The sequence below is a fragment of the Notamacropus eugenii genome, chromosome 4 (genome assembly GCF_028372415.1).
Source record: "Notamacropus eugenii isolate mMacEug1 chromosome 4, mMacEug1.pri_v2, whole genome shotgun sequence".
NCBI lineage: Eukaryota > Metazoa > Chordata > Mammalia > Diprotodontia > Macropodidae > Notamacropus > Notamacropus eugenii.
Window position 1 is genome coordinate 412,380,644 of NC_092875.1, and position 12,798 is coordinate 412,393,441.

Here is a 12,798-nt window from a genome sequence, read left to right on the forward strand (position 1 = left end):
ATGGGGTGAAGGAGTGACAGAAATTTTGTTTGAGAAAAATCAACAGCCTATGAATTATAAAAACATATCTACACAGCACTTGCAACTTTAAACTGATGTTTTTATATGAAAAAGATAGTTAGACAGTCCTTTGTAGTTTCTGTTTCCCTGTTCTCACTGCCTTCGAAATATCCAGAACACATTTCTCTATTCCTGAAGGTGAGGAGGTAGTATGCAGGTAGTGAGCACACATTCTTGTGCAGTCACACATCTACACACACAATTCTGCAAACATATAAATACATCCTTTCCTGGTAAGAGTCCATAATAGTTCATTCCTTCTCATCCCAGGCATCAATATAGCAGAAGGAAAGGGGGAATAGGACCAGAGTGGTTTCATTCCTGGTGTACCTGACTTGGTCAGATCATGTATGGAATATTATGTTGGTTTGTGAGTGCCACAGTTTAGGAGAGATATTGACAAACTGGATCCTATCCAGAGGAGGGGCAACCTTAATGGTGAGACAACTGGAAAAGTCGGCCATAACAGAATCAGTTGGGAGATCTGAGAACGCTTGGCTAAGAGAAGAGAAAACAAGACATAATGTCTTCCATGCCTGGAATATACTCCCTCTTCATTTTTACCTCCTGACTTCCCTGGCTTCCTTCAAATCACACCTACTGACAAAGGTCTTTCTGTGTCCCTCCTGCTAATCATCCCTAACCTCTGAAATTACCTTCCATTTTCACTTTGTGTGTGTGTGTGTATACACACATATATGTGTGTTATGTATGTGTATATCTGTACACACATATGTACATGCATATATAGCTCTCAAGATCTAAATATCTCTTTATCTTTTTATCTCATACATACACGTATGTAGATATTTATATCCATAAAGTATATCTATTTATTTGCACGTTGTCTCTCTTATTCACACATGAGCTCCTTGAGGGTAGGTATTGTTTTTGCATATAAACATATACATGTACATACATATACATACACACACACATATGTAATATATGTATGTATATATATATATATATATATATAAAATTAGTACTTTCTTGTTGACTCTCTGACTAATCTCTCTAGAAGAATTAAACTTCTGCTTGGTTTAGATGGTAGAGAAAGGAAATAAAGTACAGAGAGGTCAGTTTAGGCTCAATGTAAGGAAAAACTTCCTAAAGGGCTACTTAAAGGTTGCTTAGGAAGACAATGAGACCCCACCCACCCTCTCCCATGACTGGAGACCATCAAGTGGAGGTAAAATGATCATTTTTCGGGATGTTGCACTGGAGATTCATACAGAGATATTGGTTGGGCTCCTAGGTCTATTCCTATTCTGAGATTCTACTGCTAAGAATCTGGGCACATTCCTTTTGAATGGCTGCTGACTGATAGTCTAGAAAAGATGTGTTTTGAAGCTAGAAAGATGAGTTGGTGGCCAAATTGTGAAGGGCTTTCAAGGCTAAACAATTTTATCTTTTATTTCTAGGGCCAAGAGGGAGTCATGGGATTATTAAGTAGAGAAGTGACATAGTTAGATCGATGCTTAAGGAAAGTCACTTTGGTAACTATGTGAAAATACAACCCATAGGGTCATGGATTGTAAGAGCGAACTTTGAGGTAATCTAATCCAACTCCCCAGTTTTGAAGTTGAGGAAACTGACATCCAAAGAAGTGAAGTCAAGATCACATGGCAAGCAAATGGCAAAGCCAGGATTTGAACCCAAATCAAAACCTAAATCTAAATTCAGCATTATTGATTCTTTACCACACTAAGAATCAGTTGAAAGAATTGGAAATGTAAGATGTTTTCCTGAATAAGAGAAGACCTACATTATTTGCAACATTCTAGCCACGTTCAAGTATTTGAAGGGTTGGCTGTCATCCTTATGAGGCTACATAACATTTCCCTTTGCTCCTATGGGCAGTAGTAGGAGTAGCAGTAGAACCTGTAGAAGTAAAGAGGCACATTTGAACTTGACGCAAGGGAAGACTTCCTAGAAGTCACTAGCATTAAGGAGAAATCAGGAAAGATGTCTTGCAGGGAGAGGGGGCAAAATTATATTGCAAAGGAAATTCTTATTCATGTAGGAGGCCATCTCTGAGTTTTATTCCAACTCTGAAATCTTGGAATTCTGTATATTTCTGTAACTGAGACAGCTAGATGGCACAGTACATAGAGCACTGGACCTGGAGTCAGGAAGATATGAGTTCAAATCCAACTTCACATACAGTATGACTCTGGATAAGTCATTTCACTTTTGTTTGCCTCAGTTTCCTCAAATGTAAAATGAGAAAGATAATAACACTTAACTCTCAGAGTTGTAAAGATCAAATGAGACAATTGTAAAATATTTAGTACAGTATCTGTCATATATTAGTCACTATATATTAGCTATTATATTGTAACATATATAATACTAGCTGTTATTATCCTACTTTATCATATGCAATCTAACACCTAATGTACTGTTTCCTTCTCACATGTGAGATTTTTGAATACCTAAAGAGTACCAAACTCCTTGAGGACAAAGATCATGCCCTATACTCCCTTAATTTCCATCAGCATATCTAGCACACTTCTAGGCACATAGCTCGTTCTTAGTAAATGTTTTTTTAAAATTGGATTTAAAAGGAAGCACTGATAGCACAGAAACTTCTGCTCCACCCATCTATATTTTTGTTCCTTTCTGTTCCCAGCAAAAATACATGCAAAAGAAAAAAATTAAGCCTATCATAATTTTAATATGTTGAAATAGTATAAAACATATCTCAAATAACACATCCAACATGCTGCAGTTTAATCCCAAAGCCATCTTTTCACATTCACCTTGCTGCCTAGACCAGAAACCATGCCCAACATAATCCTTTAAGCTTTTGGGACTCACATCCCAAATCTTGACTGGTCAGTGTCACATGTGGCCCCTATATTTAGGACCACCTCCAGCCATGGAGCTCTGCCATCTTCCCATCAGCCACTCTGCCATTGTGTGCATATTCCTTACCCCCCCTTTCCAGTTCTGAAACCAATCCAACCGATACTGCAATATCTACTGAAATATACCTTTCCGTGACCATCAATACTCTCCATGAATGGTGTCTCTCTCTCGCTAGAGTGTGAACTCCTTGAGAGCAGGTCCTGCTGCCTTCTTTTGTTTTTGCATCCCCAGAAATGAACACATTATTTAGTATGCAATAAGTGTATATGTTCAAGTCAAGCCAACAAACAGTGTTAACCAACCACTGTGTTCTAGGTAGTGTGTTAAATGTTGGAGATACAAAAAACAGGTCAAAAACTGGCTCTTATCTCAATAAGCTCACAGTCTAATCAGGGACATAACATGCATACAGCTGTGTACAAGCAAATGTTATGAAAGTTAAATTGGCAATAATCTCAAGAGAAAAGAGAGTAAAAGTAAGGAGGGCTGGGAAAGAGTTCTCAAGGTGGGACCACAACAGAGACCTGAAGGGAGGAAAGGAAGTCAAAAAGTGGAGATGACAACAAAGAAAGTTCCAAGCATGGGGGAACAGCCTGTGAAAATAGTGAGAGTAAGGAGAAAATTCCCTGCTGGGAGGGACACCAAGGAAACCAGTGCTACTGGATAACAAAGTACATGGAGGGAATTACAGAATTAAAAATTAGGTAGGAAGGGGCCGGGTTATGAAGGGCTTTAAAATCTCTTTTATATTTGATTCTGGAAGTAATAGGGAGCCACTGGAATTGATTGGGGAGGGGAGTGGACACAGTCAGACATGCACTTTAGGAAGATTAATTTGACAGAGGAGAAGAGGATAGACATTTATATTTTCACTTAAAAGCCCCTGCTTATGTTTCCTGAGAATTCTATAGGATAAAAGTCTCCTGAAAATAATATAGACTTCTAGAGATTTAGGCTTCTCTCTCTCTCCCTGCTTCCCTTCCCCCCTTTCCTCCTTCTCTTTTTGTAATTTCATGCCCTTCCTCATTACCTATATGTTATTGACCCATTTCATTTCATCCTGAATGGAATTCATTTCTCTATAAATTAGCTCTAGAGAAAAGCCCATGTGCATACTGGAAGATACTTGATGCTAAAAGTGATTATTTGAAATAATGTTCAGGGGTAAGTTATGCAATTTTGATAGCATCCTTATGAAACTATGATTGGGGAGTTGTCATTATGATAGACAGCATCAAAATGAGCACAAGAAATGGGGAAGGATACTCAGTTACTGTTGCTTTTTCAGTGAAGGTGGATTATTCCATGTTGCTGCCGAAGGAAGAGGACAGATAACTACTGTGTTGACATGGTCCAACTCTTCCAGATTTAGCATTTTGGACTGTTGGTTTCTTCTACAGTGTCCTGTGTCCAACACCATTTCCCTAACCAAGAAATCCCCTTGTGCAGTCCCTACAGGCAATATTATGGTAGTAGTCATATACTTAACAACCTTACCCAGCCACCCCCACCTCCCAAAACATAGAGGTAGCTGGAATAAGTACCACAATTGCCTTAAATAGAAAACTCACCATAATGGATCTAACAAGATGTTTTGTTTTGTTTTTCTAATACTGACTATCGGAATGGGTATTGTATTTTGTCAAAAGCTTTTTCTGCATCTATTGAAGTAATCATATGGTTTCTGTTAGTTTTCTTGTTGATATGATCGATAATGCTGAGCTTTCCTAATATTGAACCAGCCCTACATTCCTGGTATAAATCCTACCTGATCATAATGCATTATTCTCATGATAAGTTGTTGTATCCTTTTTGCTAAAATCTTATTTAAAATTTTTGCATCTATATTCATTCTAGAAATTGGTCTCTAACTGTCTTTCTCTGTTTTGGTTCTTCTTGGTTTAAGTATCAGAACGATATTTGTATCATAAAAAGAATTTGATAGGACTCCAGCAATTTTCCCAAATAGTCTATATAGTATTAGAATTAGCTGTTCTTTAAATGTTTGGTAGAATTCACTTGTAAATTCATCTGGACCCTGGAGATTTTTTCCAAGGGAGTTCATTGATGGCTTGTTCACAGCAACTGAAGGTCCCAAAGCATTCCCAAAGGACTCGAGGCAAAATAACATCCACATCCAGAGAAAGAACTATGGAATCAGAATGCAGAATGAAGCAGAATATATTCTCTTGCGTTATGTTTTGCTTTTGTTTGTTCTTTCTCATGGTTTCTTCCATTCATTTTAATTCTTCTGTGCAACATAACTAATGTGAAAATGTAGTTAATAAGAATGTATGTGTAGAACCCTTATAAGATTGGGTTCCATCTCGGGGAGGGAGGGGAGAAGGGGAGGGAGAAAAATCTAAGACTTAGGGAGGTGATTGCAGAAAACTGAAAACAAATTAATTATTAAAAAAGAAAGAAAAAATACTGACTATAGTTTAAATCATTCTGGTATCAGATCATTTTTATGGCCAATTTTGCGGAGATGATCATTGATTGAAAAGGTGACTTCATATAAGTAAAGCTTAGGGGTGTTTTTCACATGTATTTATATCTATCCAACTTACTATAATTTGAAAATGTAACACTATTGGAATATGTACAAAAATCTGCTACCATATTTTACCATTTTAAAGTCAAGAATCATCCACTTGAGGGACCTAAATAGGTTTCGTTCTCTCTGATGTTCCATTTCTTGGTGAGTTGTAAAGTTCTAAGACATTTCCTTTCTACCATAACACTATCTCCCCCATCAAAAAAAAATACGTTTTTAACTATCCCTCTAAGTTTACCAAAAAAAAAAAAAAAAGTTGATGAAGTAAAATAAATTCCCCAAACCTACTGAATTATTTGTAACACAATAGAAAGTGAGTTAGAAGCCTGAAAATCAAATCCCATTTGAAAGAATTTCAAAGCAAGACAGTTCAACACATTTCTATGATATCTAATTTATATTAGGAGTAGATGAGCACAGATGCATTTCTAGTCAAACATCTTGAAGTATTTCCCGCATGTTTGAGGCTTAATAGCATTTAAAACCCACCTGGCGCTTTTACATTAATTTGAAAGCCATCAGTATTCCCTTGGAAAACCAAAGACATGTGTTTCTGATTTGTTCACACTGAAGTCATCAAAATATTATTTTGTAATAGAGATCTGATAGCCAAGAAACCCTTCTGATGTTCTGTTCCTTGGATATGGGGAACTGGGTTTGAGCCAAGACTTCTGAGGCAAGTACTCTCTCATTACGATGAGGTAGATGTTCTGTTTGGGTGTGAGTCAGGAGTGCTGCTAATAGCATGTTGAACTTCCCATGGAGAGATCATGATTACCTGGCTATGTCAATGTCCTAAGACATTCATTCAGAGTGCTGCTCACCTAAACAGGCAGGCTCAAGTGTCCTCAGGGATCCTGGAGACCCTAAGGATAAGAATATTTCAGACTTCTCCCCAGATTCCAAAGGATAAAGAAAAACACTGCATTCAAGGGTCAGAAAGGCCTGAATTCTCATGATTCCAGCCATTATTTACTATGTGACCTTGGTGCTGTGATATATCCTTGTGAACATCAAATGAAATCATGTAAATGAAGCCTTCTTTTAATCTGTAAAGTGCCATATACTCTAGAATTCTTTTTTTTTAATAATTAAATTTATTTATTTAACTTTTAACATTCATTTTCACAAAATTTTGGGTTACAAATTTTCTCCCCTTTTATCCCCTCCCCCCCAAACACCAAGCATTCTAATTGCCCCTATGACCAATCTGCTCTCTCTTCTATCATCCCGTTCTGCCCTTGTCTCCATCTTCTCTTTTGTCCTGTAGGGGCAGATAGCTTTCTATACCCCTTTACCTGTATTTCTTATTTCCTAGTGGCAAGAACATTACTCGACAGTTGATCCTAACACTTTGAGTTCCAACTTCTCTTCCTCCCTCCCTCCCCACCCCTTCCCTTTGGAAGGCAAGCAATTCAATATAGGCCATATCTGTGTAGTTTTGCAAATGACTTCCATAATAGTTGTGTTGTATAGGACTAACTATATTTCCCTCCATCCTATCCTGTCCCCCATTACTTCTATTCTCTTTTGATCCTATCCCTCCCCATGAGTGTCGACCTCGAATTGCACTCTCCTCCTCATGCCCTCCCTTCTATCATCCCCCCCACCCTGCTTGTCCCCTTATCCCCCACTTTCCTGTATTGTGAGATAGGTTTTCCTACCAAAATGAGTGTGCATTTTATTCTTTCCTTTAGTGGAATGTGATGAGAGTAGACTTCATGTTTTTCTCTCACCTCCCCTCTTTATCCCTCCACTAATGAGTCTTTTGATTGCCTCTTTTATGAGAGATAATTTGCCCCATTCAATTTCTCCCTTTCTCCTCCCAATATATTTCTCTCTCACTGCTTGATTTCATTTTTTTTTTTAAGATATGATCCCATCCTATTCAATTCACTCTGTGCACTCCGTCTCTATGTATGTGAGCGTGTGTGCATGTGTAATCCCACCCAGTACCCAGATACTGAAATGTTTCAAGAGTTACAAATATTGTCTTTCCATGTAGGAATGTAAACAGTTCAGCTTTAGTAAGTCCCTTATGACTTCACTTTGCTGTTCACCTTTTCATGCTTCTCTTCATTCTTGTGTTTGAAAGTCAAATTTTCTTTTCAGCTCTGGTCTTTTCATCAAGAATACTTGAAAGTCCTCTATTTCATTGAAAGACCATTTTTTCCCCTGAAGTATTATAGTCAGTTTTTCTGGGTAGGTGATTCTTGGTTTTAGTCCTAGTTCCTTTGACTTCTGGAATATCCTATTCCATGCCCTTCGATCCCTTAATGTAGAGGCTGCTAGATCTTGTGTTATCCTGATTGTATTTCCACAATACTTGAATTGTTTCTTTCTAGCTGCTTGCAATATTTTCTCCTTGACCTGGGAACTCTGGAATTTGGCCACAATGTTCCTAGGAGTTTCTCTTTTTGGATCTCTTTCAGGCAGTGTTCTGTGGATTCCTTGAATATTTATTTTGCCCTCTGGTTCTAGAATCTCAGGGCAGTTTTCCTTGATAATTTCATGAAAGATGATGTCTAGGCTCTTCTTTTGATCATGGCTTTCAGGTAGTCCCATAATTTTTAAATTGTCTCTCCTGGATCTATTTTCCAGGTCTGTTGTTTTTCCAATGAGATATTTCACATTATCTTTCATTTTTCCATTCTTCTCTCTTTGTTCTGTGATTTCTTGGTTTCTCATAAAGTCATTAACCTCCATCTGTTCCATTCTAATTTTGAAAGAATTATTTTCTTCAGTGAGCTTTTGAATCTCCTTTTCCATTTGGCTAATTCTGCTTTTGAAAGCATTCTTCTCCTCCTTGGCTTTTTGAACCTCTTTTGTCAATTGAGTTAGGCTAGTTTTCAAGGTGTTAATTTCTTCAACATTTTTTTGGGTCTCCCTTAGCAGGGAGCTGATCTGCTGTTCATGCTTTGACTTCATGTCTCTCATTTCTCTTCCCAGCTTTTCCTCCACCTCTCTAACTTGATTTTCAAAATTCTTTTTGAGCTCTTCCATGGCCTGAGCCCATTGGGTGGGCTGGGACACAGAAGCCTTGATTTCTGTGTCTTTGCCTGATGGTAAGCATTGTTCTTCCTCATCAGAAAGGAAGGGAGGAAATGCCTGTTCACCAAGAAAGTAACCTTCTATAGTCTTATTTCTTTTCCCTTTTCTGGGCATTTTCCCAGCCAGTGACTTGACCTCTGAATATTCTCCTCACACCCACCTCGCCTCCTGATCTTCCCAGCCAGCGTTTGGGGTCTGAGATTCAAATGCTGCTTCCAGCTTCAGGGCTTTTGGCGGGGGCAGGGCTGCTATTCAGTATGAGATTATGTTCTGGTGCTGAGGTCGGGGCAGGGCCACCTCTCAGGCTCAGTTCCCTCAGGGGGTTTATGCACAGACCTTCCACAATGGATTCAGGCTCCCGCCCGCTTGGGGAGCCCCTGTCTGCAGCCGCCTCTCAGCTTCTACCTCCCGGGGGGGCCTGAATTATGGGGGCACCCCACTCCCCTCTCGACCCGCCAAAGAGACTCTCTCACCCACCCCCGTCACCTGTGGGTGGAGGGACTTGTGCAGCCGCTGGAGATCCCGTCCCTGAAGCCTGCTTGGATCTGTTTCTCTCGGTGCCGCAGCCATGGCCGCAGCAGGTCTGGGCTGGGCTGGGCTGGGCTCTGCGTCTGCAGCGCGACGGACCTTTTGCGAGAGGTTTGCAGATCCCTCTGTGGGTGGAGGGACCTGCGTGGCCGCTGGAGATCCTGTCCGTGAAGCCTGCTCGGATCTTTTCCTCTCGGTGCCGTGGCCGCTGCAGGGCTGCACTCAGCTCCCAGTCCCGGCGCCTAGTCCGCAGCGCGAAGGACCCCCCGCGAGAGGTTTGCAGGTCTCTCTGGAACAGAAATCTCCCTCGCTCCAATGTTCCGTGGCCTCTGGGTGCGGAATTCGCCGTGAGTTACTTCCCTGTAGCCATTCTATGGGTTGTGGGTTCAGAGCTATGTGTATGTGCGTCTTTCTACTCCGCCATCTTGGCTCCGCCCCCCTCTAGTGTTCTTTTAAATCTGTGAGTCCAGCAAAATTGTTACTCCTTCCAGGATCACAGATTACAGCCTACTCAAGTCTATCCATTATGTAGCACAGAGCTGATCAGGGTTCTTGACTACATTTGTGAAGTTCAAATTTTTGCAGGTTCTACATTGAAAGGTTTTACACAAGACCCCTACAACAAACTGCTGCCCTTCTAGGTACTCATCACAAGTAGACTATTAATTCTCAGGCCACAGTAATCCATGCAAAATGCTCTCTAAATATAAAATAGCATCCATTGTTCTGGACCTGAGTTTGCTCACCTATATGATAAAATTCATGTTAATTTTGCTTCCTGAGGGCAGGAGGCTAAACCAAATAATTTCTTAAAGTATTTTTAATGATTACACTTAATTGAAGGAGATATACTAGAGAATGGAGATTGCAGGTTAGTTGTAATCTGAGTAGCTTTTTTGTGATTGCAAAATTTAATATTATGATTCTTTGCCTCCCTCCCCCTCAACCTGTAAGGATATATTTGTTTATTCATTTCAGTCATGTCCAACTCTTCATGAAACCATTTGGGGTTTTCTTGGCGAAGATACTGGAGTGGTTTGCTATTTCCTTCTCCAGCTCAATTTAAAGATGAGAAAACTGAGGAAACAAGGAAACAGGATTAAGTGACTTGGCCAGGGTCACACAGATAGTGTCTGAGGATAGATTTGAACTTGGGTCTTCCTGATTCCAGGCCCAATGCTCTATCCACTATATACATATATCTACATCTGTATGTGCTCTAAACCAGATATATTATGGACCACAGGTTTCATTGTTGTTGTCTTGTTGTTTGGTTGGGATATCAGCCAATCAATCAATCTGGGAACTACCACAACTTGGCTATAAAGATCCAACATTAGTGACTCTGTATAGCACATCTCTTCTCTCTGAGGTAAAAATCAGGGCTAATGGATTACTTCGTGTAAGATGTGTTGCCCATGTAAGGTACATATAGGTTGTCTAAGCGTGACTTGTGGGAAGGAATGGATAGATATCTCTGGAATATGTCCAACCCCTCCCTAAGGGAGATTGTAATGACTGCCTTGAGAGAATCAGGAGAAGGGCTATGAAGTTGAGTGCTCTTTATTCCAACCTCTGAGAGGTAGAACAGATTAAATTTATATCTGTCTGCCTTCCTAAATATTATTGGTCCAAGGACACAATTTTTAGGCTTAAAACAAAAGCCCCTAGTTTCCCTGGTAGCTACACTTTAATGGAAAGTGGATTGTCTTAGCTTACATTTACAAATCTGACACCTTTCCAATAAATGATAGTTACAAAGACCATCACAAATATTGAATGGCAAGTAAATCCATGTATACATGCAAATAGCAAATAGAAATGAGAAAAGTTACAGATTGTCATGTGAGTAATCTTAGCTCAATTTAAGAGAGAAATGGCCCAATATAACTCAAGTGGAAATTCCCTGAAGTCTCCAGTCAGGCAAGTTAGAAATCACAGATATTTTGAGGAGTTGACTTTTCCTGCATGTTTGTAGCTTCCAGTTTATCTCTTTCCCCCCTACCCCCTCCCATATGTCTAGACTTAGTCAAGAGAGAGTCTGGAATCATCTCTTTTGCAAAAAAAAAAATATATTTCTCATTTCCAAAGATCTTACACCAACTCCTCTCCTGAAGGTACATCATGTTTTTCTACTATGTCTCACACAAAATGTGCTAGACTTGACTAGAAACGTGGGTTATATTACATTATATGAAACATCATAGGTAAAGTTAATAACCTGTCATGTAGCAATGATTACAATACAAGGACTCTCTTTTTGAATTATCAACAATGAAACGGTTATAAACAATTAAAGTGCATAATTTTTTACCATATTATTTTTTTAAAATATCAAGAAACAATAAAAAATACTTTTAAAGAAATGACTGACTTCATATTCTTTCATAATTCTTATTATGAAAGATAACTTGGTTAGGAATTAGAGTAGGAACCATTTTTTCCTCCATAACATTAATAGCATTCCTAGGAAATGCTCATCATAGCCTTAAATTACTCTAATGCCTAATGTTACCATTACTCGGAGGAAGTTGAAGGGATAAAAAAGGGTAAATTTTTCCAAATGAAGGCATTAGAATGGAAACAGGCTTCTTAAAAATTAAAAAAAAAGTCATAGTAGCTCAAAAGTCATATGGTGTGATTTTAAGGTGAGATTAGTCTAATTCAGGGATGCATAAAGGCAACCAAGAGAAAATAGCCACCTAGTCTATCAGTATCAGCAGGAGTTGTTGAAGATACTGAACCACAATGGAAAGCATGTTGGGCTTTATACTCCCAGCAATATCAGGGAGGTTCTTTACCTAGGAAAGAATAAGTAGAATCTGAATGGGCAGACCCAGGGGAAGAACAAAGAGAGACTGGAGGCTTCCTATTAGGAAAGTAAACATATAAGAAAAAATGTAATTAATCTTTGTATCGTAATAGTAGGAGTATTAAAATTTTGAAAGAGTTATTTGTGTGTTGGAAGTAGTTAACATAACATTACATCTTTTAGGTTCTTTAATAAAGAATTGTTCATTTCATCACAATGATTCCTTATTAGATCAAATCTTAACTTTGAGGGCTAAATGGCTTACCTTACCACTTCTCTGAATTGGCAAGCTACTGAGCACCAAAAGTCTCACCAAGGCAAGCAGGAGAGTCTATGGGAAACCTAAAGCTTAGGACATGAGTAAATGTTTTAAGGATACCTAACATTCACTCTCAGAGACAATGGCATGATAGAACAGCCAAAAAAGTGTACACAACCTTAGTGCCATTTTCCTCTGCCTTGATCAAATTAAATTGGGATTGTAGTACTATGTTCTGGGTATTATATTTTAGGAAAGACACTGACTGGGAGGAAAGCATGCTGGTAAAAGTGCCCAGATAGCTGAAGATCTTTGAGGATCATACCATATTGTTCAGGGGATTTTTAGCTTGGAAAAGAAAAGGCAGGGGCCGCTTGGGTGCTACTTTTGAGCATATAAAGAGCTGTCAGGTGGAGAAGTAAAGAAGAGGCTTCAGAGTCCAGGAGATCTGAATTCATTTCCTTCCTCCAACATGCTTGGGTGACCTTGAACAAGTTTCTTAACCTCTCTAAGTCAGAGGCGAACTACAACTTGGCATTTACAGAAGAAATTTCTTTGCTGGAAGTAATCTATACCAATGAAATCGCTGATCCTGACAATCCTCATAAGGAAATAGAGAGTAGATTGCTCTGCTTGGCTCCAGTGACATAACTGGGA